General features: G+C 48.2%; 5 non-coding genes across 5 annotated transcripts; all 5 read right to left on the bottom strand.

Annotated features, from left to right (window-relative positions):
- Nucleotides 1-785: 785 nt before the first annotated feature.
- Trnas-gcu lies at nucleotides 786-867 on the bottom strand. Its single transcript has one exon. It is a non-coding gene; the product is annotated as a tRNA-Ser (tRNA).
- An 838-nt stretch (nucleotides 868-1,705) lies between these two features.
- Nucleotides 1,706-1,787, bottom strand: Trnas-gcu. The gene has a single exon. It is a non-coding gene; the product is annotated as a tRNA-Ser (tRNA).
- Nucleotides 1,788-2,625: 838 nt separating this feature from the next.
- Nucleotides 2,626-2,707, bottom strand: Trnas-gcu. Its single transcript has one exon. It is a non-coding gene; the product is annotated as a tRNA-Ser (tRNA).
- An 838-nt stretch (nucleotides 2,708-3,545) lies between these two features.
- Trnas-gcu lies at nucleotides 3,546-3,627 on the bottom strand. Its single transcript has one exon. It is a non-coding gene; the product is annotated as a tRNA-Ser (tRNA).
- An 838-nt stretch (nucleotides 3,628-4,465) lies between these two features.
- On the bottom strand, nucleotides 4,466-4,547 carry Trnas-gcu. The gene has a single exon. It is a non-coding gene; the product is annotated as a tRNA-Ser (tRNA).
- Nucleotides 4,548-5,000: the final 453 nt, after the last annotated feature.

Below are 5,000 nucleotides of genomic sequence, written 5' to 3'. Positions count from 1 at the left end.
TCGATTCGAAAACGCATTCAAAACATCGTACTGCGCCGCTGTTAACGTCTAATGCCATGCAGCAGTGCAGCCGACCAAGCTCCCACTCGCGAATCGTTTAATGACAGCATCCGTCCACGTCGATATCCGATCGGGGCAAAATCACCGACCCACTTATTTACTGCAGGAATAAGCATTGTATCGACATGTAGTGTCGTCTAATGCAATGAGAAAGGTGCTGTGCATACTTTTCCACGACTTACTGCAACGAAACGTACAGCTCGATACGCTACACTGATATTGCTAGCTAGGTTTTGACGTTCCCCCTAGCCCAAGATTGTCCTGCTGTTTGCGATGGAGCTTGGTGTTTGGGCGGCCACTGGCGACGGATGTCTGCAAAGTCAAGTCTCTCCAGTAGGCCCTGTCAAATCGCTTCTGTAGATGGCGGCCTGGCTTTAAACAAACTGTCGGAAGGCGACAGTTGTGCTACAGATGGATTATTATAGGCTTGATACGTTAAAATGACTGCGACAGGTATGCACTTAAATATAAATAACAACTCGTCGTTCGCAAATACCAACATACTCTTTGCTGGAACCGAAATTTGATTGGTTTATAGATCTCGAAATGATGTTTAATTCGAAGGGCATACGCTATGGAATGTTGTGCGCTTTCATCTGGTACGCAGTTTTGTCTCGTATTTCATACACACTCTATCTGCCACGTACACGCGCCGTTGTTTCTACTGTGTGGCGTTTCGCACGGAGAGGGAGTGACCGCAAACAAGTGCCTTACGTAAAATTCTTCGACGAGGATGGGATTCGAACCCACGCGTGCAGAGCACATTGGATTAGCAGTCCAACGCCTTAACCACTCGGCCACCTCGTCTGCTGCAACTGCAGCTGTGTCTTTGGCGAGTGCTTGCCGAAGGAAGACATTTGTCGATTCGAAAACGCATTCAAAACATCGTACTGCGCCGCTGTTAACGTCTAATGCCATGCAGCAGTGCAGCCGACCAAGCTCCCACTCGCGAATCGTTTAATGACAGCATCCGTCCACGTCGATATCCGATCGGGGCAAAATCACCGACCCACTTATTTACTGCAGGAATAAGCATTGTATCGACATGTAGTGTCGTCTAATGCAATGAGAAAGGTGCTGTGCATACTTTTCCACGACTTACTGCAACGAAACGTACAGCTCGATACGCTACACTGATATTGCTAGCTAGGTTTTGACGTTCCCCCTAGCCCAAGATTGTCCTGCTGTTTGCGATGGAGCTTGGTGTTTGGGCGGCCACTGGCGACGGATGTCTGCAAAGTCAAGTCTCTCCAGTAGGCCCTGTCAAATCGCTTCTGTAGATGGCGGCCTGGCTTTAAACAAACTGTCGGAAGGCGACAGTTGTGCTACAGATGGAGTATTATAGGCTTGATACGTTAAAATGACTGCGACAGGTATGCACTTAAATATAAATAACAACTCGTCGTTCGCAAATACCAACATACTCTTTGCTGGAACCGAAATTTGATTGGTTTATAGATCTCGAAATGATGTTTAATTCGAAGGGCATACGCTATGGAATGTTGTGCGCTTTCATCTGGTACGCAGTTTTGTCTCGTATTTCATACACACTCTATCTGCCACGTACACGCGCCGTTGTTTCTACTGTGTGGCGTTTCGCACGGAGAGGGAGTGACCGCAAACAAGTGCCTTACGTAAAATTCTTCGACGAGGATGGGATTCGAACCCACGCGTGCAGAGCACATTGGATTAGCAGTCCAACGCCTTAACCACTCGGCCACCTCGTCTGCTGCAACTGCAGCTGTGTCTTTGGCGAGTGCTTGCCGAAGGAAGACATTTGTCGATTCGAAAACGCATTCAAAACATCGTACTGCGCCGCTGTTAACGTCTAATGCCATGCAGCAGTGCAGCCGACCAAGCTCCCACTCGCGAATCGTTTAATGACAGCATCCGTCCACGTCGATATCCGATCGGGGCAAAATCACCGACCCACTTATTTACTGCAGGAATAAGCATTGTATCGACATGTAGTGTCGTCTAATGCAATGAGAAAGGTGCTGTGCATACTTTTCCACGACTTACTGCAACGAAACGTACAGCTCGATACGCTACACTGATATTGCTAGCTAGGTTTTGACGTTCCCCCTAGCCCAAGATTGTCCTGCTGTTTGCGATGGAGCTTGGTGTTTGGGCGGCCACTGGCGACGGATGTCTGCAAAGTCAAGTCTCTCCAGTAGGCCCTGTCAAATCGCTTCTGTAGATGGCGGCCTGGCTTTAAACAAACTGTCGGAAGGCGACAGTTGTGCTACAGATGGATTATTATACGCTTGATACGTTAAAATGACTGCGACAGGTATGCACTTAAATATAAATAACAACTCGTCGTTCGCAAATACCAACATACTCTTTGCTGGAACCGAAATTTGATTGGTTTATAGATCTCGAATTGATGTTTAATTCGAAGGGCATACGCTATGGAATGTTGGCCGCTTTCATCTGGTACGCAGTTTTGTCTCGTATTTCATACACACTCTATCTGCCACGTACACGCGCCGTTGTTTCTACTGTGTGGCGTTTCGCACGGAGAGGGAGTGACCGCAAACAAGTGCCTTACGTAAAATTCTCCGACGAGGATGGGATTCGAACCCACGCGTGCAGAGCACATTGGATTAGCAGTCCAACGCCTCAACCACTCGGCCACCTCGTCTGCTGCAACTACAGCTGTGTCTTTGGCGAGTGCTTTCCGAAGGAAGACATTTGTCGATTCGAAAACGCATTCAAAACATCGTACTGGGCCGCTGTTAACGTCTAATGCCAAGCAGCAGTGCAGCCGACCATGCTCCCACTCGCGAATCGTTTAATGACAGCATCCGTCCACGTCGATATCCGATCGGGGCAAAATCACCGGCCCACTTTTTTACTGCAGGAATAAGCATTGTGTCGACATGTAGTGTCGTCTAATGCAATGAGAAAGGTGCTGTGCATTCTTTTCCACGACTTACTGCAACGAAACGTACAGCTCGATACGCTACACTGATATTGCTAGCAACGTTTTGACGTTCCCCCTAGCCCAAGATTGTTCTGCTGTTTGCGATGGAGCTTGGTGTTTGGGCGGCCACTGGCGACGGATGTCTGCAAAGTCAAGTCTCTCCAGTAGGCCCTGTCAAATCGCTTCTGTAGATGGCGGCCTGGCTTTAAACAAACTGTCGGAAGGCGACAGTTGTGCTACAGATGGATTATTATACGCTTGATACGTTAAAATGACTGCGACAGGTATGCACTTAAATATAAATAACAACTCGTCGTTCGCAAATACCAACATACTCTTTGCTGGAACCGAAATTTGATTGGTTTATAGATCTCGAATTGATGTTTAATTCGAAGGGCATACGCTATGGAATGTTGTGCGCTTTCATCTGGTACGCAGTTTTGTCTCGTATTTCATACACACTCTATCTGCCACGTACACGCGCCGTTGTTTCTACTGTGTGGCGTTTCGCACGGAGAGGGAGTGACCGCAAACAAGTGCCTTACGTAAAATTCTTCGACGAGGATGAGATTCGAACCCACGCGTGCAGAGCACATTGGATTAGCAGTCCAACGCCTTAACCACTCGGCCACCTCGTCTGCTGCAACTACAGCTGTGTCTTTGGCGAGTGCTTTCCGAAGGAAGACATTTGTCGATTCGAAAACGCATTCAAAACATCGTACTGGGCCGCTGTTAACGTCTAATGCCAAGCAGCAGTGCAGCCGACCATGCTCCCACTCGCGAATCGTTTAATGACAGCATCCGTCCACGTCGATATCCGATCGGGGCAAAATCACCGACCCACTTATTTACTGCAGGAATAAGCATTGTATCGACATGTAGTGTCGTCTAATGCAATGAGAAAGGTGCTGTGCATAATTTTCCACGACTTACTGCAACGAAACGTACAGCTCGATACGCTACACTGATATTGCTAGCTAGGTTTTGACGTTCCCCCTAGCCCAAGATTGTCCTGCTGTTTGCGATGGAGCTTGGTGTTTGGGCGGCCACTGGCGACGGATGTCTGCAAAGTCAAGTCTCTCCAGTAGGCCCTGTCAAATCGCTTCTGTAGATGGCGGCCTGGCTTTAAACAAACTGTCGGAAGGCGACAGTTGTGCTACAGATGGATTATTATACGCTTGATACGTTAAAATGACTGCGACAGGTATGCACTTAAATATAAATAACAACTCGTCGTTCGCAAATACCAACATACTCTTTGCTGGAACCGAAATTTGATTGGTTTATAGATCTCGAAATGATGTTTAATTCGAAGGGCATACGCTATGGAATGTTGGCCGCTTTCATCTGGTACGCAGTTTTGTCTCGTATTTCATACACACTCTATCTGCCACGTACACGCGCCGTTGTTTCTACTGTGTGGCGTTTCGCACGGAGAGGGAGTGACCGCAAACAAGTGCCTTACGTAAAATTCTTCGACGAGGATGGGATTCGAACCCACGCGTGCAGAGCACATTGGATTAGCAGTCCAACGCCTTAACCACTCGGCCACCTCGTCTGCTGCAACTACAGCTGTGTCTTTGGCGAGTGCTTTCCGAAGGAAGACATTTGTCGATTCGAAAACGCATTCAAAACATCGTACTGGGCCGCTGTTAACGTCTAATGCCAAGCAGCAGTGCAGCCGACCATGCTCCCACTCGCGAATCGTTTAATGACAGCATCCGTCCACGTCGATATCCGATCGGGGCAAAATCACCGGCCCACTTTTTTACTGCAGGAATAAGCATTGTGTCGACATGTAGTGTCGTCTAATGCAATGAGAAAGGTGCTGTGCATTCTTTTCCACGACTTACTGCAACGAAACGTACAGCTCGATACGCTACACTGATATTGCTAGCAAGGTTTTGACGTTCCCCCTAGCCCAAGATTGTTCTGCTGTTTGCGATGGAGCTTGGTGTTTGGGCGGCCACTGGCGACGGATGTCTGCAAAGTCAAGTCTCTCCAGTAGGCC

Source organism: Schistocerca americana, chromosome 2, assembly GCF_021461395.2.
Source record: "Schistocerca americana isolate TAMUIC-IGC-003095 chromosome 2, iqSchAmer2.1, whole genome shotgun sequence".
Lineage (NCBI taxonomy): Eukaryota > Metazoa > Arthropoda > Insecta > Orthoptera > Acrididae > Schistocerca > Schistocerca americana.
This window is presented reverse-complemented; position numbering and strand designations above follow the sequence as displayed.